Source organism: Zonotrichia albicollis, chromosome 9, assembly GCF_047830755.1.
Source record: "Zonotrichia albicollis isolate bZonAlb1 chromosome 9, bZonAlb1.hap1, whole genome shotgun sequence".
Lineage (NCBI taxonomy): Eukaryota > Metazoa > Chordata > Aves > Passeriformes > Passerellidae > Zonotrichia > Zonotrichia albicollis.
Window position 1 is genome coordinate 13,625,938 of NC_133827.1, and position 23,303 is coordinate 13,649,240.

The following is a 23,303-nucleotide window of genomic DNA, read 5'->3' on the forward strand; positions in this document are numbered from 1 at the left end:
GATGGAATCCCCTCGCTCCTCCCCTGCGGATTCCTTATTGCTCAATCGTTTGTATCCACCCCCTGAGTTGTACCCCGATAAAATCCCGTGCACAGAAGTGCTGGCGGCTCTTTGCTGCCGAATCCTTCCCTTGGAATAGGCCTTGGCCTGTGGAACCTCACAATCGAGGAGCCTCCTCCTTCTCTTTGGCCTGCTCCGTGCTGCAGTTAGTGGATCCTGAAGCACTGAGCGGTGGCTCACCAGGGTCAGCCGCGGGCGGGACCCAAGCCTTGGCCGTTCCCCGCTCCCGGCGCAGCGCCGCAGTTTTCCCAAGAGCCAGCCCGGGCTCCGCTGGGCTGCGTCAACGGGGAACCCGTCCCAGTGCCTGACTGTGCTCTGGGTGAAAAACCTTGATCTGATACGGAAATGAAACTTGCCCTGTCCCAGCTCCCTGCCCTTTTCTCCGGTCCTATCACTGGTCCCAGCAGTGACGAGAGCTGCAGCAGCCCCTCTGATTCCTCTCAGGAGGACGTTGAAGACCACAATGACGCCCTTTACTCTCCTCCAGGCTGAACAAAGTGCCTTCAGCCGCATCCAGGGCTTCCCCTCCAGGCCACACTCCATCCTTGCAGTCCTCCTTTGCATTCTGGCTAATGGTTTCATATCTTTTGATATTGTACTGCCCAAAAGTGCGCCCGTCTGCTTCCAGCGCTTCTCTTGGCTGCTGCTTCAGGGTGTGGGCACCATCATCAGAGACACAGAAGAGCTTCTCCTCCCAGAGTTGTCCTTATCCTCCGCACTTCCACCTCTCTGCCTTGATGTTCACTGGGGAACTTGCCACTTTGTGGCCGCTCATTGCTGTGCTCAGCAGGGACACACTTTTGTTTGGACATGAGCTGCCAGAGCAAGACATGCAGCAACTGAAGCTGAGAAATGCAGAGGCTGGGCAGATTCCGTTTTTTCCAGAATGTGGGAAGGAGAGTGAGAAAAGCACAAGGAAATTTCAGCCTGTTAACTTTGCAATCTAATTGCCCTGGGAAACTCAGCAATGGATGGTGCTCTGGTGCTACTGCCAATGCCTTCCATGAGAAAAATTCATTTCAGGAAGGAGCAACATCATCTGACAGAGACCAAGTGTGCCAGCAGTTGCTCCAGGTGCTCCTGCCATCAGCCCCTGCAGGAAAGAGGCACAGCCCCCAAGGCACGTGGCCTTTGGCTCCTTCTGGCACAGAAAGCCCCCAGGGGCCACAGGTCTCTGGGGCAGGAGACGGGCACCAGTGCTGCCAGGGCTCGGGGGCTGGCAGGTCTGCTTGGCCGGGGACTCTGCCACACCTGCTGATGTCAGCGCTCCCCGGGCCCCAGGCCTCAGAGCAGCATTGGGGCCCGGGCCCACACGTTCCTTGTGCGTGTCACACCGGCAGCTTTAGGACGGCCACCAGCCGGGACGTGTCCCAAGGAGGCTGTGCCAGCTTCCCTGCAAGGCCCCGTGCCCTTCCCAGAACGGCTGCGTCGGCAGCCCTGGGGGCTCCTTCTGCTGCCCTGAGCCCACAGAGCATGGCAGCCTTTGCTGATGCTCTGAGCCCTTCTTAAAGACCCTGTCGGCCTTGCTTAGGCTCCTGGGGCCAGCCATTCCTTCCAAACTGGGCCCCTTTGGGTGGGCTGGGCGTGGCCCCAGGGCAGGTGGCAGTGTGTGCAAGGGCCCTCGGTGACACGGTGCCGCACACTCACTGTGACATGGAGCGGGTGTCCAAGGGCCCTTTGTGACACAGGGTGACATAGGGGCTGGAGGTGACAAGAGCACGCCACAGTGCTCAGAGCACGCGACGGGACAGGACGGGACCGAGCGGTGTCTTGAGGAGTCCCCGCACAGCGCGCTCGTTCGCGTCCCACCCGGAGCTTTTCTGAAGCCTTGTTCCTGCAGCTGAGCTCCAGGCCAGACCACAGGACTTGCTGACCCGTGGTCTCCCTGGGGCTTCTCTTCTGCAGGTGCCCTTGAGGCCATATCATAGTCCTTGTCAGGAGTCCCCTGTCCTTGTGGCAGGGGCCCTTGAGACCGAGGGCAGGACTTGCTGTCCTGTAGCCTTCCTGAGGCTTCTTACTTGAAGGTGCCTTCCAGGCACCACTGCAGCACTTGGTGAGTTGGAGCTTTTCCAAGGCAACTCTCCTGCAAATAGCCACAAATCCAGGCAGAGACATGGAGCAGAGACACCCGGCAGTGCCTGAGCTGGCCTGGGTGGAGGAGGAGGAAGGCGGCCCTGCAGCTGCCCCGGCACAGCAGACTGAAGAGGTGGTGCCGTTTCAGCCACCGCAGGAGGGTGAGTGGCAGAGCTGGGCCACAGGACTGGTGCCTGCTGCCAGCTTGAACCCCATGCCGTGCCGTGCTGTGCCATGCTATCCCTGGGGACGTGCCCACGGACAGGACGGAAGAGGGGCCGGGCAGAAACCCCGCAGTGGCCGTGCTCCATCCCCTGGGCCATCCCGGGGCTCTCTCTGCCTGGGGATGGCAGGGCTGGGCCGTGTTGTCCGGCCTGTCCCGCAGCCCCTCATCTCTGGCTGCGCTCGCTCTTTGCCAGATGCAGCCCTGGAGCGCACACAAGAGCAGGAGTCCAGCCGTGGCCACTTCCGCAGGACAGCGCAGGTACCTGCAGCCACCCCCACCTGGGCTGGGCCTGCTGTCCCTGCTCAGCACAGCACCGTGCGTGCAGCACTGCATGCAACATCCCCGGCTTCCTGCCCTTCTCCTACAGTTTGTTTGCAACTTCCTCAAGAGAATTGAGGAGGAAGAGACCATCGCCACGGGCATGGGCGTCAGACCATACTCGCCCATCCTCCTAAGCAAGACCGGTGCTGCCCTGCTGTGTATGCTTGTAGAGGACGATTTTTACACTCCAAAGCAAGTAAGCAGCCTGTGGCCAGGCTTTGATCCTCCCAGCAATTGCTGGGCCTCCCAATCCATGCATGCTGCTTGCTGTGAGCCTTTCACGCCACATGGCAGTGGGGTGGGAAGGGAAGCACTCCTCTGGGGAAGCTGGGAACATTGCTCCCTCTGGCAGCATTCCAAGTCTCCCCGTGCCTTCTCCAGGTGCCTGCCATGGTGAGCTACATCCACCAGTGGCTCACGGCCAATGGTTCTGCTGAGCACAGGCTGGACAAGACCCTGCTGGATCTCACCCAAGCACAGCCAAATGACGCAGTCGTGACGCTCCTGCGCGTGGCCCCGTCCTGTGACAGGTATGGGGCCCACCTGCCCACAGGGCTCAGGCCTCCCCAGCCCATCACCCTGCACAGCCTGCCCCAGGTGTCGGAGCAACAGAGAGTTCCAGGGCCCTCTGGATGCTCCCTTTCCCAGCCCTGCCATGTCAGCCCCTGAGCCTGCTGCCATGCTCCCTTGCCGCCTCTCAGGGCTCTCTCCCCACAGGGCTGGGCTGTCTGGCTGCTGCTGGCAGGGGGGCAGTGGGCACAGGCAGAAATGGCAGCCGGCTCAGCTGCCCCCGCTGCTGTGTCTGAGAGCCCCCTGAGACACAGCTCTAACCCCACAGAGCTGCCGTGGCCATGTGGAAGACCATCATGGGCTCAGCCAGGACTGCGGAGCTGGCGCAGCTGATCCTCCTGGATGTGCTGGGGAGCTGGCCAGAGTACAGCACCTGCACCTCCAACGGGGACGAAACGGCTGTCTTTGCCCTGGCTGTGAGTTTCTGCAACTGGCCTTTGCAGGCCCCAAGGCTGCCTCTCCAGCAGCTCTCCATTTTCCTTCCCCCACTGCATCTCCCTGCCTCAGGCGCTGGCCTGAAACCTGGCCCAGGGGCAGCTTCAGCCCCACCAGGCCCCGTGCTCCCCCTGCCATGGTCTCTCCTGGCCTCTCCCTGCCACGCTCGCGCCCTGCCACACACACACGCCTCGGCACTGAGCGCTGTCTCATGGGGCTTTGTCCTTTGCAGGCAACGGTGGTGATGTGGAAGATCCTCCAGGTGCCCTGTCTCCCACGGATCTTGAAGGTGTATTTCCCCCGCCTACTTGTGCATCTGCTATTCCAAGTGTTCTTCAGCACTCTGGATATGCCAGAGGAGGTCGACACCTTCTGGAAGGGATGCCAGGAAGAGCACGGCCTTGCCACCAGCCCCAACAGGTGCTCCATCCCACTCCTCCTGTCCCTGCCACGTGGCCTGCCAAGGAGCCAGTGCTGCCAGTGTGACCAGGGCTTTGCTGTGCACACAGGTTTGCTGTGCGCACCCTGAAGTCCCTGCTCTGCCTTCTCCGCTGCGAGGATGTGGTGGTGGCAATGGAGCGCAGGTGTGCCTGGGACACGCTGCTCTCTCTTGACACTCACCACTTTGCCGTGGCTCTGCTTGCCAGGTGAGACCCCCTTCTCCCCACTGCCTCTGACAATGCTGCTCTGTGCCCAGGTGCCCCACAAAGTGTCCGTGGTGGCCATGGCTCAGAGGGCCTTGTCACTGAGGGATGCCCAAGCAGACCGGAAAAGCCTGGCAGAGGAGGGTGCCCATGAGCAACCAACTCCCAAATGGCCCATGTCCCCTTGCTGGAAGGGTGCTGGGGAAAGAGGAGAACTGGGTGAGTCACGCCTGGGAGAGGTTTGCCCCACTGCATCAGGGTCTTGTTTCCTTTTTCCCCTCTTCAGAGAAATCCGCTGCTTAGCCATCCACTTCTGTTCCGCGGTTGCATTCTACCTGCTCGCCCTGCTCGGCAAAGAGATGCCATACTGGGATTTCCCTGCCCTGGCATTCCTTGTGGAGGTGAGCCTCAAGGCCAGCGCTGCCTGGCTGAGCGGCCTCCCAGCCCTCTGGCCTCTGGCAGCCACAGCTGCCAGGACAGTGCCCGTGCCCTGTGCTGCTGCCTGGGCCCGGCCCTGTGCGCTGCTGGGCTCCTGCCGGCCGGCCGGCTCCCCTGTCACTGCCCTGTGCCTTTCAGGTCCTCGAGTGCCTGGACTTGAGGGAATGCAGTGACAGTGTTCTGGAGATCCTGGCACAGAACCTGCAGAGCGAGCACATGGCCAGGCGTTACTTGGCACTCCGAGGCCTCGTAGTGCTGGGCAAGAATCCCTTGATGGTGAGAAGGGGGCACTGGCTGAAGCCGTGCAGGCAGCAGCGTGGGGCTGGGCAACGCAGTCGCTTGGCCTTGCCTGGGCTTCGGCCGCTGGGGCAGCTCTTCCCATCTCTCCTGCTTCCCACTTCAGCTGCCCCAGTGCTTCGGGACAGGCCTTTGGCCTCTGGGCCCTGCGGCAGCAGGGCGGCCTTTCACAAAGTTGTGTTCCACACAGGCTGAAAAAATGCGGAGCCTGACTGAAAGTCTAATGGAGCTCCTGGAGGAAAATGACAGCGACATGATCAGGATGAGCATTCTTCTACTCAGATATTTGCTCCTGGATAATGGTGCTCCAATAGCCACCCCCATCGCCCTGCAGCTGGCTGAGGCGCTCCTGCCACTCTTTGACAGCGTAAGGCTCTGTGCCCACCGCCACAGCCACTGGCTGCTGCCCGGACCCTTGGGTGCCCTGTGCAGATGCACGCCTGTGCCCTGGGGGGCCTGAAGCAGCTGATGCTCAGGTCTTTTGCCCTTTCCTTTCATCCAGGATGATATCCAGGTGCAGCTGAGCTCCATGGCTCTCTTTCAAGAGATGCTGGACTTATTAACAGAAGAGGCAAGAAAGGCCCTCAAGTCCCACGTGCGCCAGAGCCTGCTCCCTCTCTACTTCCACTGCCATGACGAGAATCAGACTGTTGCTGAGGTGAGCACTTGTGGCCAGCTGCTGTGCCCCTGGCAGGGGCTTGGGCTGCCGCCTGCCCTGGCACCTTGTGGGCTGCAGCCTCCTCCAGCCTGTGCCACTGGGATGCTCCTGTGCCCTGGACTGTGGGGCCATCTGTGCACGTCTGTCCCTCTCCAGGCCTCCCGGGAAACGCTGCATTCCTCAGCCAGATTCCTGAAGAGGAGGGATATAGAACAAATGCTGCACGTGGATCAGAGCTTTGGGGAGTGCCTGGTAAGTACAGCAGAGATCGCCCAGCCTCAGCATGGCGAAGGTCCCTGAGGGCGGTGCTCAGTGTGCGGGGCTAACAGCTGTGCCCGCTGCTGCAGCCAGAGGCCGCGCGGGCTCTTCTCCAGGCTCCCGTGGGCCTGAGTCGGGTGCCCATGGAGCCCCGGCCCGGCGGGGCTGCGGGGCGGCACCACGGCTCCCCGGGCAGCAGCCGGCCCTCTGCCCCCTGCCCTCGGGAGCCCCTGGCCAGCGGCTGCTGGCCGCGCCTCAGGGCTGTGCGGGCAGGCGAGGCCGGCGATGGGCGCAGGCAGCGCCCGGCCCAGGAGCTGAGCCCGCGCCAACCCTTCCCTCCTGCCGCTCTCTGCAGCTGGCAGAGGACAGGAGCCGAGCGGCCGAGCACCTGCGCCGGGCACTGCACTACCTGCAGAGCCCACAGGAGTCCCTGCGAGAGGCGGCCGTCAGGTTCATGGGTGAGTCCCGAGCCCGGGCTCCTCCCCGGCCCGCCTGCTCGGCAGCTCGGCCCCGGCCCCGCCTGCTGCCCCGGCAGCGCCGGCCCGGCCCTGGAGCCCCGCCTGGCCTGGGCGTTGCTGCCGCCCTGTGGCAGCCGTGCCCTGGGGCGGCAGCGTGCGGCAAGGGCCCGGGCTGAGCTCTGCCTGGCCGGCAGCCCGTGTGGCCACAGCGCCGGCAGCGCCGCTGGCAGGGAGCTGTGCCGCTGGGGCCGTGACAGGCTCTGTGTTCACAGGCATGGCCGGGCGGCACCTGAGGGGGCAGCAGCAAGAGCTGCGGCTGATCTGCACTGGTGAGTGAGTGAGGGCAGCGGGCTGACCGCGGGGGCTGGAGGGGGCAGCTGCAAGCCCTGCCCCGGCTGCGGAGGGATCTGCACCCGTGGGCAGAGCACACAGACATATCAGGGCTACGTGTGCCATTCGTGGCCAGCAACTTCGGGCTGATCCCCTGGCTCCCTGCTCCCTGCGGGCCATGGCCAGAGACGACCGGGATGGCCCTGGCAGGGGGCTCTCCTCGGCTCCCTACATATGCGGGATGTGACCTTGCCTCTGTTCCTCTTTCTTGCAGCCCTTGAAGGAATGGCATATGACAGCAGCCCTGCAATCAGAGATGCTGCAGTAGAATTTTGTTTAGTTCTCCGGGCTCTTGAGAGAGCTCCCTACTCCCCATGGCAGAAGCTGCGAGATCGATTCCGCAGTGCATGGAGGAAACGGCCTCGTCTTTGCTGCACTGCCTTACTATTCTGCTGCAGCTCCCCGGAGAGGTGATCTGCAACACGCAGTCTGCTTGGGCCATTTGAGCCAGCAGGAATTTTCTTTTGCCTTCTTCTAGATTTTTGTGTTTGTATTTCTGTTGTTTTTGATTGTGTAAATATAAAATATCTTACAATACACAGAGTCCCGGGATCTTTCTTTTCCTGCGCAAGGTCTGTAGGGCATAAGAGAAGAGGGGGAAAAGGTTGCTTGTACTCAGCCAGCTGCCCAGGCGTGCAGTGTTGCAGGGAAAATGGCCAGAAGCCTTTTGGCCTTTGTTGGTTCCCCTGAAGCCTTTGTGCTGCCCACAGAGCGGCTGGGCAGGGGCCGGAGCTGTGGGGACCCCTGCCAGAGCGGTGCCTGGAGATGGCCACAAGCCCTGTGCCGGACAGGAAAGGCCATCCGTGTCCTCCTGCCCGTTGCTGCTGGCTGCAGTGCTGAGGGCTCCCAAGTGCCTCTGGATGGGGCTCCTCTGGAGCTGCTGTGGGGCTGCGGCGCTGCTGCCGGCAAGCTTGGCCAGGCTGGGGGAGACCCTGAGGGGCTGAGGCACTGCTAAACCCTGAGCAATTGGCTGGCAGAGGCCATAAGGAGCCCCCTGGCAGCCACCTCGATCCCGACAGCCGGCTGCTCTGGCGCTTCCAGGTCGGTGGCCGGTTGGAGGGACGCCCTGGAATCAGGCGTGGAACCCTGGTCCTGGCCTTTCAGGGCTGTGAGGCCAGCTGTTGTGGGGCTGGGGGGGTGCCCTCCCAGCGCTCCAGACTGGAGCCCCCCGCCCCTCAGCCTTAGGCATTGAGCTCCACTGCCTGATATTCAAGTCTTGTTCCTCTTGCTGTGGGGGAGGCCGAGCTCTGTGGCTTTAGGCCCCATGGAGCCAGAAGAGCAGCAGCTTTGAGCCCACAGGGGCCACAGAAAGGCCCTCTCGGACCACGGACCGTCCTGTCCTTCCCAGGCCAGGGACACATGAGAGTGCAGCGGGCACCTTCAGGGTGCCACGCTGGCTTTGCACTGGGCCACCTCCCTGTGCTGTGCACGGCTGGCTCTTTGCTTTGCTGCTCTCAGCCTTGTGTCGTCATACTCCTCTGGCTGCCTGCAGCCAGGGGCAGCCCTATCAGGAGGGTGAAAGGCCCCGTCTCCAACATCTCAAGAGGGAAATGGAGCTCTCCCGGCCCTCAGCCCACGCTGTAAGCAGAGCAGAGCCTTTTCCCCAGCCCCGTTGCCTTTCTGCCTGCTTCTGGTCCCTGGCCACCGTGACCCACTGCACTCGCTCTGAGTCACCTACAGCATGCCTCGTGCCTCTTGATTTGCTGACCCTGGGATGTGAGGCTCACTGAGGGAAAGGTGGCTGTCCCAATGTTGAGGGCACACGTGGCTCACTGAGCAGACTTGAGGCTTCCCCAGCAGCTTGCAGGTGCCTTATGTGTCATGTTACAGTGCTTGTGCTCCTGCCTCTTCCTGTCCCTCTTCTCACCCTCACCCAAGCTTCACCCTCTGACCTACCTTCAATAAACCCTGTTGCATCAGACACGGTGTCAAGAGCCCTCCTTCGGCTGCCGGTCCAGCGCACGTTACAACCTCCGGGCCGGGGAGCAAGGTGGGGCTGGGGGCGCTGGTCTCTCAGCCCAAGAGGGAACGGCTCTCGACAGCACCTGCCCATGGACATTCCCCGCACACAAAAAAATCATCTCCAAGTTTAGCTAGTAAGCTAGTAAGGTATAAACCATTAATTGCCTGGAAATCTGGCACTAGTCTCTGAGTTCCATTAGGTTTCTTTATTGCTGATGTAGCAGTATTAAATTTTGACTGCCATTCTTCCAATAGTCCTGATGTCAAGGATTTTATTGATTGTTGGCTCGATTCCTTTCCTAGCTTCTAATCTTCAAGGGTATTGCTTTCTGACTACTGGCCCAACTCTTGTCTGTAGCTCAATTTTCATAGGGTCTGCTTGTTTTGATTTTCCTGGGCTATCAGATACTATCCCATACTCTTGGGTACACCTGATTCAATACTTGCTCTAACTAGTTCTTCTTGTTTGTTGGTCTGGTGTCAATTGTCAGTCCTACTGCTAAAACCGCTCCTTTGTCTTCAGGTACCTTCCATAGAAGTTTTCTTTTTCTAAACGGAACTGTTGCTTCCAAATTTTCAAGCAAATCTCTGCATAGGACAGATTTGGGTGAGTTTGGTAAAGAAAGAAACTGATGTATTCCCATTTTCTTCTTGATTTTACATCAAAGTGGTTTCAGGAAGAATGCATTTTCTGGCTGCCCTATAGTTGCTCCTATTGCTTGAAGATAGTTTTCACTTTTGGGTATCAGTGCTTGATTCAAGAGTGAAAATGTGTCTCCACTATTTCTTAAAATTTCAACTTCTTCATCATTCTTTAGCTGTATTTTAAACAGTGGCCTGCTAGGGTAAGAATTGCCAGTCTCGGTCATTTCTTATCATCTAGAGTGGCTGCAAGAGTTTGGTGTACTTTGTCGTCTAACTCTGGGCACTGGCCCTATTTCCAGTGTCCTGATTTCTTACAAGATGCACATTGATTTGCGTCCAGCTTGGTCTGTGGCTGCTTTGAACCTCCTCTGCCTCTGCTATTTTCGACCCTGCCTCTGCTTCAACCACGCCTACATCCGTCCACTCCCTGGTGCTGATCCAGAGCTGCCACCATGGCTGCAGGGAGCTCTTTTTCTTTTTCCCTCTCTTGACTTGGGTACACTTTCTACTTTTGATGTAGTGTCTAAAAGCTTGCGTCACTGCTCAGTGTTCTTCGAACACTTCTCAAACTCAGACGGGCTTGGTGCTGTGACCATTTCCCTGGGGTGTTCCAGTTTGTGTTTATTTATCTGTTATCATAGAATGGTTTGTTTTCAGGTACCCCTGGGTTCTGCCCTCCCTCAAAGCTGTCCCTCATGCCATTCCCCACTCTTTGTACCAGCTCCTTCCCTGCCTCTCAAGATAATCCAGCTCTTTATTCCTGAACCTTCCCTGTCACTTTTGCCTTGGACCAATCCCTGACTGCACCACCCCTTTGGAATTCCTCTATTGCTGGAAGCCCCACTGGCCCATGTGACCTACCCTCTCCTCCCATCTGTCCTAATTAGTCCCAAGAACCTGATGGAATCCCCTCGCTCCTCCCCTGCGGATTCCTTATTGCTCAATCGTTTGTATCCACCCCCTGAGTTGTACCCCGATAAAATCCCGTGCACAGAAGTGCTGGCGGCTCTTTGCTGCCGAATCCTTCCCTTGGAATAGGCCTTGGCCTGTGGAACCTCACAATCGAGGAGCCTCCTCCTTCTCTTTGGCCTGCTCCGTGCTGCAGTTAGTGGATCCTGAAGCACTGAGCGGTGGCTCACCAGGGTCAGCCGCGGGCGGGACCCAAGCCTTGGCCGTTCCCCGCTCCCGGCGCAGCGCCGCAGTTTTCCCAAGAGCCAGCCCGGGCTCCGCTGGGCTGCGTCAACGGGGAACCCTTCCCAGTGCCTGACTGTGCTCTGGGTGAAAAACCTTGATCTGATACGGAAATGAAACTTGCCCTGTCCCAGCTCCCTGCCCTTTTCTCCGGTCCTATCACTGGTCCCAGCAGTGACGAGAGCTGCAGCAGCCCCTCTGATTCCTCTCAGGAGGACGTTGAAGACCACAATGACGCCCTTTACTCTCCTCCAGGCTGAACAAAGTGCCTTCAGCCGCATCCAGGGCTTCCCCTCCAGGCCACACTCCATCCTTGCAGTCCTCCTTTGCATTCTGGCTAATGGTTTCATATCTTTTGATATTGTACTGCCCAAAAGTGCGCCCGTCTGCTTCCAGCGCTTCTCTTGGCTGCTGCTTCAGGGTGTGGGCACCATCATCAGAGACACGGAAGAGCTTCTCCTCCCAGAGTTGTCCTTATCCTCCGCACTTCCACCTCTCTGCCTTGATGTTCACTGGGGAACTTGCCACTTTGTGGCCGCTCATTGCTGTGCTCAGCAGGGACACACTTTTGTTTGGACATGAGCTGCCAGAGCAAGACATGCAGCAACTGAAGCTGAGAAATGCAGAGGCTGGGCAGATTCCGTTTTTTCCAGAATGTGGGAAGGAGAGTGAGAAAAGCACAAGGAAATTTCAGCCTGTTAACTTTGCAATCTAATTGCCCTGGGAAACTCAGCAATGGATGGTGCTCTGGTGCTACTGCCAATGCCTTCCATGAGAAAAATTCATTTCAGGAAGGAGCAACATCATCTGACAGAGACCAAGTGTGCCAGCAGTTGCTCCAGGTGCTCCTGCCATCAGCCCCTGCAGGAAAGAGGCACAGCCCCCAAGGCACGTGGCCTTTGGCTCCTTCTGGCACAGAAAGCCCCCAGGGGCCACAGGTCTCTGGGGCAGGAGACGGGCACCAGTGCTGCCAGGGCTCGGGGGCTGGCAGGTCTGCTTGGCCGGGGACTCTGCCACACCTGCTGATGTCAGCGCTCCCCGGGCCCCAGGCCTCAGAGCAGCATTGGGGCCCGGGCCCACACGTTCCTTGTGCGTGTCACACCGGCAGCTTTAGGACGGCCACCAGCCGGGACGTGTCCCAAGGAGGCCGTGCCAGCTTCCCTGCAAGGCCCCGTGCCCTTCCCAGAACGGCTGCGTCGGCAGCCCTGGGGGCTCCTTCTGCTGCCCTGAGCCCACAGAGCATGGCAGCGTTTGCTGATGCTCTGAGCCCTTCTTAAAGACCCTGTCGGCCTTGCTTAGGCTCCTGGGGCCAGCCATTCCTTCCAAACTGGGCCCCTTTGGGTGGGCTGGGCGTGGCCCCAGGGCAGGTGGCAGTGTGTGCAAGGGCCCTCGGTGACACGGTGCCGCACACTCACTGTGACATGGAGCGGGTGTCCAAGGGCCCTTTGTGACACAGGGTGACATAGGGGCTGGAGGTGACAAGAGCACGCCACAGTGCTCAGAGCACGCGACGGGACAGGACGGGACCGAGCGGTGTCTTGAGGAGTCCCCGCACAGCGCGCTCGTTCGCGTCCCACCCGGAGCTTTTCTGAAGCCTTGTTCCTGCAGCTGAGCTCCAGGCCAGACCACAGGACTTGCTGACCCGTGGTCTCCCTGGGGCTTCTCTTCTGCAGGTGCCCTTGAGGCCATATCATAGTCCTTGTCAGGAGTCCCCTGTCCTTGTGGCAGGGGCCCTTGAGACCGAGGGCAGGACTTGCTGTCCTGTAGCCTTCCTGAGGCTTCTTACTTGAAGGTGCCTTCCAGGCACCACTGCAGCACTTGGTGAGTTGGAGCTTTTCCAAGGCAACTCTCCTGCAAATAGCCACAAATCCAGGCAGAGACATGGAGCAGAGACACCCGGCAGTGCCTGAGCTGGCCTGGGTGGAGGAGGAGGAAGGCGGCCCTGCAGCTGCCCCGGCACAGCAGACTGAAGAGGTGGTGCCGTTTCAGCCACCGCAGGAGGGTGAGTGGCAGAGCTGGGCCACAGGACTGGTGCCTGCTGCCAGCTTGAACCCCATGCCGTGCCGTGCTGTGCCATGCTATCCCTGGGGACGTGCCCACGGACAGGACGGAAGAGGGGCCGGGCAGAAACCCCGCAGTGGCCGTGCTCCATCCCCTGGGCCATCCCGGGGCTCTCTCTGCCTGGGGATGGCAGGGCTGGGCCGTGTTGTCCGGCCTGTCCCGCAGCCCCTCATCTCTGGCTGCGCTCGCTCTTTGCCAGATGCAGCCCTGGAGCGCACACAAGAGCAGGAGTCCAGCCGTGGCCGCTTCCGCAGGACAGCGCAGGTACCTGCAGCCACCCCCACCTGGGCTGGGCCTGCTGTCCCTGCTCAGCACAGCACCGTGCGTGCAGCACTGCATGCAACATCCCCGGCTTCCTGCCCTTCTCCTACAGTTTGTTTGCAACTTCCTCAAGAGAATTGAGGAGGAAGAGACCATCGCCACGGGCATGGGCGTCAGACCATACTCGCCCATCCTCCTAAGCAAGACCGGTGCTGCCCTGCTGTGTATGCTTGTAGAGGACGATTTTTACACTCCAAAGCAAGTAAGCAGCCTGTGGCCAGGCTTTGATCCTCCCAGCAATTGCTGGGCCTCCCAATCCATGCATGCTGCTTGCTGTGAGCCTTTCACGCCACATGGCAGTGGGGTGGGAAGGGAAGCACTCCTCTGGGGAAGCTGGGAACATTGCTCCCTCTGGCAGCATTCCAAGTCTCCCCGTGCCTTCTCCAGGTGCCTGCCATGGTGAGCTACATCCACCAGTGGCTCACGGCCAATGGTTCTGCTGAGCACAGGCTGGACAAGACCCTGCTGGATCTCACCCAAGCACAGCCAAATGACGCAGTCGTGACGCTCCTGCGCGTGGCCCCGTCCTGTGACAGGTATGGGGCCCACCTGCCCACAGGGCTCAGGCCTCCCCAGCCCATCACCCTGCACAGCCTGCCCCAGGTGTCGGAGCAACAGAGAGTTCCAGGGCCCTCTGGATGCTCCCTTTCCCAGCCCTGCCATGTCAGCCCCTGAGCCTGCTGCCATGCTCCCTTGCCGCCTCTCAGGGCTCTCTCCCCACAGGGCTGGGCTGTCTGGCTGCTGCTGGCAGGGGGGCAGTGGGCACAGGCAGAAATGGCAGCCGGCTCAGCTGCCCCCGCTGCTGTGTCTGAGAGCCCCCTGAGACACAGCTCTAACCCCACAGAGCTGCCGTGGCCATGTGGAAGACCATCATGGGCTCAGCCAGGACTGCGGAGCTGGCGCAGCTGATCCTCCTGGATGTGCTGGGGAGCTGGCCAGAGTACAGCACCTGCACCTCCAACGGGGACGAAACGGCTGTCTTTGCCCTGGCTGTGAGTTTCTGCAACTGGCCTTTGCAGGCCCCAAGGCTGCCTCTCCAGCAGCTCTCCATTTTCCTTCCCCCACTGCATCTCCCTGCCTCAGGCGCTGGCCTGAAACCTGGCCCAGGGGCAGCTTCAGGCCCACCAGGCCCCGTGCTCCCCCTGCCATGGTCTCTCCTGGCCTCTCCCTGCCACGCTCGCGCCCTGCCACACACACACGCCTCGGCACTGAGCGCTGTCTCATGGGGCTTTGTCCTTTGCAGGCAACGGTGGTGATGTGGAAGATCCTCCAGGTGCCCTGTCTCCCACGGATCTTGAAGGTGTATTTCCCCCGCCTACTTGTGCATCTGCTATTCCAAGTGTTCTTCAGCACTCTGGATATGCCAGAGGAGGTCGACACCTTCTGGAAGGGATGCCAGGAAGAGCACGGCCTTGCCACCAGGTGCCACAGGTGCTCCATCCCACTCCTCCTGTCCCTGCCACGTGGCCTGCCAAGGAGCCAGTGCTGCCAGTGTGACCAGGGCTTTGCTGTGCACACAGGTTTGCTGTGCGCACCCTGAAGTCCCTGCTCTGCCTTCTCCGCTGCGAGGATGTGGTGGTGGCAATGGAGCGCAGGTGTGCCTGGGACACGCTGCTCTCTCTTGACACTCACCACTTTGCCGTGGCTCTGCTTGCCAGGTGAGACCCCCTTCTCCCCACTGCCTCTGACAATGCTGCTCTGTGCCCAGGTGCCCCACAAAGTGTCCGTGGTGGCCATGGCTCAGAGGGCCTTGTCACTGAGGGATGCCCAAGCAGACCGGAAAAGCCTGGCAGAGGAGGGTGCCCATGAGCAACCAACTCCCAAATGGCCCATGTCCCCTTGCTGGAAGGGTGCTGGGGAAAGAGGAGAACTGGGTGAGTCACGCCTGGGAGAGGTTTGCCCCACTGCATCAGGGTCTTGTTTCCTTTTTCCCCTCTTCAGAGAAATCCGCTGCTTAGCCATCCACTTCTGTTCCGCGGTTGCATTCTACCTGCTCGCCCTGCTCGGCAAAGAGATGCCATACTGGGATTTCCCTGCCCTGGCATTCCTTGTGGAGGTGAGCCTCAAGGCCAGCGCTGCCTGGCTGAGCGGCCTCCCAGCCCTCTGGCCTCTGGCAGCCACAGCTGCCAGGACAGTGCCCGTGCCCTGTGCTGCTGCCTGGGCCCGGCCCTGTGCGCTGCTGGGCTCCTGCCGGCCGGCCGGCTCCCCTGTCACTGCCCTGTGCCTTTCAGGTCCTCGAGTGCCTGGACTTGAGGGAATGCAGTGACAGTGTTCTGGAGATCCTGGCACAGAACCTGCAGAGCGAGCACATGGCCAGGCGTTACTTGGCACTCCGAGGCCTCGTAGTGCTGGGCAAGAATCCCTTGATGGTGAGAAGGGGGCACTGGTTGAAGCCGTGCAGGCAGCAGCGTGGGGCTGGGCAACGCAGTCGCTTGGCCTTGCCTGGGCTTCGGCCGCTGGGGCAGCTCTTCCCATCTCTCCTGCTTCCCACTTCAGCTGCCCCAGTGCTTCGGGACAGGCCTTTGGCCTCTGGGCCCTGCGGCAGCAGGGCGGCCTTTCACAAAGTTGTGTTCCACACAGGCTGAAAAAATGCGGAGCCTGACTGAAAGTCTAATGGAGCTCCTGGAGGAAAATGACAGCGACATGATCAGGATGAGCATTCTTCTACTCAGATATTTGCTCCTGGATAATGGTGCTCCAATAGCCACCCCCATCGCCCTGCAGCTGGCTGAGGCGCTCCTGCCACTCTTTGACAGCGTAAGGCTCTGTGCCCACCGCCACAGCCACTGGCTGCTGCCCGGACCCTTGGGTGCCCTGTGCAGATGCACGCCTGTGCCCTGGGGGGCCTGAAGCAGCTGATGCTCAGGTCTTTTGCCCTTTCCTTTCATCCAGGATGATATCCAGGTGCAGCTGAGCTCCATGGCTCTCTTTCAAGAGATGCTGGACTTATTAACAGAAGAGGCAAGAAAGGCCCTCAAGTCCCACGTGCGCCAGAGCCTGCTCCCTCTCTACTTCCACTGCCATGACGAGAATCAGACTGTTGCTGAGGTGAGCACTTGTGGCCAGCTGCTGTGCCCCTGGCAGGGGCTTGGGCTGCCGCCTGCCCTGGCACCTTGTGGGCTGCAGCCTCCTCCAGCCTGTGCCACTGGGATGCTCCTGTGCCCTGGACTGTGGGGCCATCTGTGCACGTCTGTCCCTCTCCAGGCCTCCCGGGAAACGCTGCATTCCTCAGCCAGATTCCTGAAGAGGAGGGATATAGAACAAATGCTGCACGTGGATCAGAGCTTTGGGGAGTGCCTGGTAAGTACAGCAGAGATCGCCCAGCCTCAGCATGGCGAAGGTCCCTGAGGGCGGTGCTCAGTGTGCGGGGCTAACAGCTGTGCCCGCTGCTGCAGCCAGAGGCCGCGCGGGCTCTTCTCCAGGCTCCCGTGGGCCTGAGTCGGGTGCCCATGGAGCCCCGGCCCGGCGGGGCTGCGGGGCGGCACCACGGCTCCCCGGGCAGCAGCCGGCCCTCTGCCCCCTGCCCTCGGGAGCCCCTGGCCAGCGGCTGCTGGCCGCGCCTCAGGGCTGTGCGGGCAGGCGAGGCCGGCGATGGGCGCAGGCAGCGCCCGGCCCAGGAGCTGAGCCCGCGCCAACCCTTCCCTCCTGCCGCTCTCTGCAGCTGGCAGAGGACAGGAGCCGAGCGGCCGAGCACCTGCGCCGGGCACTGCACTACCTGCAGAGCCCACAGGAGTCCCTGCGAGAGGCGGCCGTCAGGTTCATGGGTGAGTCCCGAGCCCGGGCTCCTCCCCGGCCCGCCTGCTCGGCAGCTCGGCCCCGGCCCCGCCTGCTGCCCCGGCAGCGCCGGCCCGGCCCTGGAGCCCCGCCTGGCCTGGGCGTTGCTGCCGCCCTGTGGCAGCCGTGCCCTGGGGCGGCAGCGTGCGGCAAGGGCCCGGGCTGAGCTCTGCCTGGCCGGCAGCCCGTGTGGCCACAGCGCCGGCAGCGCCGCTGGCAGGGAGCTGTGCCGCTGGGGCCGTGACAGGCTCTGTGTTCACAGGCATGGCCGGGCGGCACCTGAGGGGGCAGCAGCAAGAGCTGCGGCTGATCTGCACTGGTGAGTGAGTGAGGGCAGCGGGCTGACCGCGGGGGCTGGAGGGGGCAGCTGCAAGCCCTGCCCCGGCTGCGGAGGGATCTGCACCCGTGGGCAGAGCACACAGACATATCAGGGCTACGTGTGCCATTCGTGGCCAGCAACTTCGGGCTGATCCCCTGGCTCCCTGCTCCCTGCGGGCCATGGCCAGAGACGACCGGGATGGCCCTGGCAGGGGGCTCTCCTCGGCTCCCTACATATGCGGGATGTGACCTTGCCTCTGTTCCTCTTTCTTGCAGCCCTTGAAGGAATGGCATATGACAGCAGCCCTGCAATCAGAGATGCTGCAGTAGAATTTTGTTTAGTTCTCCGGGCTCTTGAGAGAGCTCCCTACTCCCCATGGCAGAAGCTGCGAGATCGATTCCGCAGTGCATGGAGGAAACGGCCTCGTCTTTGCTGCACTGCCTTACTATTCTGCTGCAGCTCCCCGGAGAGGTGATCTGCAACACGCAGTCTGCTTGGGCCATTTGAGCCAGCAGGAATTTTCTTTTGCCTTCTTCTAGATTTTTGTGTTTGTATTTCTGTTGTTTTTGATTGTGTAAATATAAAATATCTTAGAATACACAGAGTCCCGGGATCTTTCTTTTCCTGCGCAAGGTCTGTAGGGCATAAGAGAAGAGGGGGAAAAGGTTGCTTGTACTCAGCCAGCTGCCCAGGCGTGCAGTGTTGCAGGGAAAATGGCCAGAAGCCTTTTGGCCTTTGTTGGTTCCCCTGAAGCCTTTGTGCTGCCCACAGAGCGGCTGGGCAGGGGCCGGAGCTGTGGGGACCCCTGCCAGAGCGGTGCCTGGAGATGGCCACAAGCCCTGTGCCGGACAGGAAAGGCCATCCGTGTCCTCCTGCCCGTTGCTGCTGGCTGCAGTGCTGAGGGCTCCCAAGTGCCTCTGGATGGGGCTCCTCTGGAGCTGCTGTGGGGCTGCGGCGCTGCTGCCGGCAAGCTTGGCCAGGCTGGGGGAGACCCTGAGGGGCTGAGGCACTGCTAAACCCTGAGCAATTGGCTGGCAGAGGCCATAAGGAGCCCCCTGGCAGCCACCTCGATCCTGACAGCCGGCTGCTCTGGCGCTTCCAGGTCGGTGGCCGGTTGGAGGGACGCCCTGGAATCAGGCGTGGAACCCTGGTCCTGGCCTTTCAGGGCTGTGAGGCCAGCTGTTGTGGGGCTGGGGGGGTGCCCTCCCAGCGCTCCAGACTGGAGCCCCCCGCCCCTCAGCCTTAGGCATTGAGCTCCACTGCCTGATATTCAAGTCTTGTTCCTCTTGCTGTGGGGGAGGCCGAGCTCTGTGGCTTTAGGCCCCATGGAGCCAGAAGAGCAGCAGCTTTGAGCCCACAGGGGCCACAGAAAGGCCCTCTCGGACCACGGACCGTCCTGTCCTTCCCAGGCCAGGGACACATGAGAGTGCAGCGGGCACCTTCAGGGTGCCACGCTGGCTTTGCACTGGGCCACCTCCCTGTGCTGTGCACGGCTGGCTCTTTGCTTTGCTGCTCTCAGCCTTGTGTCGTCATACTCCTCTGGCTGCCTGCAGCCAGGGGCAGCCCTATCAGGAGGGTGAAAGGCCCCGTCTCCAACATCTCAAGAGGGAAATGGAGCTCTCCCGGCCCTCAGCCCACGCTGTAAGCAGAGCAGAGCCTTTTCCCCAGCCCCGTTGCCTTTCTGCCTGCTTCTGGTCCCTGGCCACCGTGACCCACTGCACTCGCTCTGAGTCACCTACAGCATGCCTCGTGCCTCTTGATTTGCTGACCCTGGGATGTGAGGCTCACTGAGGGAAAGGTGGCTGTCCCAATGTTGAGGGCACACGTGGCTCACTGAGCAGACTTGAGGCTTCCCCAGCAGCTTGCAGGTGCCTTATGTGTCATGTTACAGTGCTTGTGCTCCTGCCTCTTCCTGTCCCTCTTCTCACCCTCACCCAAGCTTCACCCTCTGACCTACCTTCAATAAACCCTGTTGCATCAGACACGGTGTCAAGAGCCCTCCTTCGGCTGCCGGTCCAGCGCACGTTACAACCTCCGGGCCGGGGAGCAAGGTGGGGCTGGGGGCGCTGGTCTCTCAGCCCAAGAGGGAACGGCTCTCGACAGCACCTGCCCATGGACATTCCCCGCACACAAAAAAATCATCTCCAAGTTTAGCTAGTAAGCTAGTAAGGTATAAACCATTAATTGCCTGGAAATCTGGCACTAGTCTCTGAGTTCCATTAGGTTTCTTTATTGCTGATGTAGCAGTATTAAATTTTGACTGCCATTCTTCCAATAGTCCTGATGTCAAGGATTTTATTGATTGTTGGCTCGATTCCTTTCCTAGCTTCTAATCTTCAAGGGTATTGCTTTCTGACTACTGGCCCAACTCTTGTCTGTAGCTCAATTTTCATAGGGTCTGCTTGTTTTGATTTTCCTGGGCTATCAGATACTATCCCATACTCTTGGGTACACCTGATTCAATACTTGCTCTAACTAGTTCTTCTTGTTTGTTGGTCTGGTGTCAATTGTCAGTCCTACTGCTAAAACCGCTCCTTTGTCTTCAGGTACCTTCCATAGAAGTTTTCTTTTTCTAAACGGAACTGTTGCTTCCAAATTTTCAAGCAAATCTCTGCATAGGACAGATTTGGGTGAGTTTGGTAAAGAAAGAAACTGATGTATTCCCATTTTCTTCTTGATTTTACATCAAAGTGGTTTCAGGAAGAATGCATTTTCTGGCTGCCCTATAGTTGCTCCTATTGCTTGAAGATAGTTTTCACTTTTGGGTATCAGTGCTTGATTCAAGAGTGAAAATGTGTCTCCACTATTTCTTAAAATTTCAACTTCTTCATCATTCTTTAGCTGTATTTTAAACAGTGGCCTGCTAGGGTAAGAATTGCCAGTCTCGGTCATTTCTTATCATCTAGAGTGGCTGCAAGAGTTTGGTGTACTTTGTCGTCTAACTCTGGGCACTGGCCCTATTTCCAGTGTCCTGATTTCTTACAAGATGCACATTGATTTGCGTCCAGCTTGGTCTGTGGCTGCTTTGAACCTCCTCTGCCTCTGCTATTTTCGACCCTGCCTCTGCTTCAACCACGCCTACATCCGTCCACTCCCTGGTGCTGATCCAGAGCTGCCACCATGGCTGCAGGGAGCTCTTTTTCTTTTTCCCTCTCTTGACTTGGGTACACTTTCTACTTTTGATGTAGTGTCTAAAAGCTTGCGTCACTGCTCAGTGTTCTTCGAACACTTCTCAAACTCAGACGGGCTTGGTGCTGTGACCATTTCCCTGGGGTGTTCCAGTTTGTGTTTATTTATCTGTTATCATAGAATGGTTTGTTTTCAGGTACCCCTGGGTTCTGCCCTCCCTCAAAGCTGTCCCTCATGCCATTCCCCACTCTTTGTACCAGCTCCTTCCCTGCCTCTCAAGATAATCCAGCTCTTTATTCCTGAACCTTCCCTGTCACTTTTGCCTTGGACCAATCCCTGACTGCACCACCCCTTTGGAATTCCTCTATTGCTGGAAGCCCCACTGGCCCATGTGACTTACCCTCTCCTCCCATCTGTCCTAATTAGTCCCAAGAACCTGATGGAATCCCCTCGCTCCTCCCCTGCGGATTCCTTATTGCTCAATCGTTTGTATCCACCCCCTGAGTTGTACCCCGATAAAATCCCGTGCACAGAAGTGCTGGCGGCTCTTTGCTGCCGAATCCTTCCCTTGGAATAGGCCTTGGCCTGTGGAACCTCACAATCGAGGAGCCTCCTCCTTCTCTTTGGCCTGCTCCGTGCTGCAGTTAGTGGATCCTGAAGCACTGAGCGGTGGCTCACCAGGGTCAGCCGCGGGCGGGACCCAAGCCTTGGCCGTTCCCCGCTCCCGGCGCAGCGCCGCAGTTTTCCCAAGAGCCAGCCCGGGCTCCGCTGGGCTGCGTCAACGGGGAACCCGTCCCAGTGCCTGACTGTGCTCTGGGTGAAAAACCTTGATCTGATACGGAAATGAAACTTGCCCTGTCCCAGCTCCCTGCCCTTTTCTCCGGTCCTATCACTGGTCCCAGCAGTGACGAGAGCTGCAGCAGCCCCTCTGATTCCTCTCAGGAGGACGTTGAAGACCACAATGACGCCCTTTACTCTCCTCCAGGCTGAACAAAGTGCCTTCAGCCGCATCCAGGGCTTCCCCTCCAGGCCACACTCCATCCTTGCAGTCCTCCTTTGCATTCTGGCTAATGGTTTCATATCTTTTGATATTGTACTGCCCAAAAGTGCGCCCGTCTGCTTCCAGCGCTTCTCTTGGCTGCTGCTTCAGGGTGTGGGCACCATCATCAGAGACACAGAAGAGCTTCTCCTCCCAGAGTTGTCCTTATCCTCCGCACTTCCACCTCTCTGCCTTGATGTTCACTGGGGAACTTGCCACTTTGTGGCCGCTCATTGCTGTGCTCAGCAGGGACACACTTTTGTTTGGACATGAGCTGCCAGAGCAAGACATGCAGCAACTGAAGCTGAGAAATGCAGAGGCTGGGCAGATTCCGTTTTTTCCAGAATGTGGGAAGGAGAGTGAGAAAAGCACAAGGAAATTTCAGCCTGTTAACTTTGCAATCTAATTGCCCTGGGAAACTCAGCAATGGATGGTGCTCTGGTGCTACTGCCAATGCCTTCCATGAGAAAAATTCATTTCAGGAAGGAGCAACATCATCTGACAGAGACCAAGTGTGCCAGCAGTTGCTCCAGGTGCTCCTGCCATCAGCCCCTGCAGGAAAGAGGCACAGCCCCCAAGGCACGTGGCCTTTGGCTCCTTCTGGCACAGAAAGCCCCCAGGGGCCACAGGTCTGTGGGGCAGGAGACGGGCACCAGTGCTGCCAGGGCTCGGGGGCTGGCAGGTCTGCTTGGCCGGGGACTCTGCCACACCTGCTGATGTCAGCGCTCCCCGGGCCCCAGGCCTCAGAGCAGCATTGGGGCCCGGGCCCACACGTTCCTTGTGCGTGTCACACCGGCAGCTTTAGGACGGCCACCAGCCGGGACGTGTCCCAAGGAGGCCGTGCCAGCTTCCCTGCAAGGCCCCGTGCCCTTCCCAGAACGGCTGCGTCGGCAGCCCTGGGGGCTCCTTCTGCTGCCCTGAGCCCACAGAGCATGGCAGCGTTTGCTGATGCTCTGAGCCCTTCTTAAAGACCCTGTCGGCCTTGCTTAGGCTCCTGGGGCCAGCCATTCCTTCCAAACTGGGCCCCTTTGGGTGGGCTGGGCGTGGCCCCAGGGCAGGTGGCAGTGTGTGCAAGGGCCCTCGGTGACACGGTGCCGCACACTCACTGTGACATGGAGCGGGTGTCCAAGGGCCCTTTGTGACACGGGGTGACATAGGGGCTGGAGGTGACAAGAGCACGCCACAGTGCTCAGAGCACGCGACGGGACAGGACGGGACCGAGCGGTGTCTTGAGGAGTCCCCGCACAGCGCGCTCGTTCGCGTCCCACCCGGAGCTTTTCTGAAGCCTTGTTCCTGCAGCTGAGCTCCAGGCCAGACCACAGGACTTGCTGACCCGTGGTCTCCCTGGGGCTTCTCTTCTGCAGGTGCCCTTGAGGCCATATCATAGTCCTTGTCAGGAGTCCCCTGTCCTTGTGGCAGGGGCCCTTGAGACCGAGGGCAGGACTTGCTGTCCTGTAGCCTTCCTGAGGCTTCTTACTTGAAGGTGCCTTCCAGGCACCACTGCAGCACTTGGTGAGTTGGAGCTTTTCCAAGGCAACTCTCCTGCAAATAGCCACAAATCCAGGCAGAGACATGGAGCAGAGACACCCGGCAGTGCCTGAGCTGGCCTGGGTGGAGGAGGAGGAAGGCGGCCCTGCAGCTGCCCCGGCACAGCAGACTGAAGAGGTGGTGCCGTTTCAGCCACCGCAGGAGGGTGAGTGGCAGAGCTGGGCCACAGGACTGGTGCCTGCTGCCAGCTTGAACCCCATGCCGTGCCGTGCTGTGCCATGCTATCCCTGGGGACGTGCCCACGGACAGGACGGAAGAGGGGCCGGGCAGAAACCCCGCAGTGGCCGTGCTCCATCCCCTGGGCCATCCCGGGGCTCTCTCTGCCTGGGGATGGCAGGGCTGGGCCGTGTTGTCCGGCCTGTCCCGCAGCCCCTCATCTCTGGCTGCGCTCGCTCTTTGCCAGATGCAGCCCTGGAGCGCACACAAGAGCAGGAGTCCAGCCGTGGCCGCTTCCGCAGGACAGCGCAGGTACCTGCAGCCACCCCC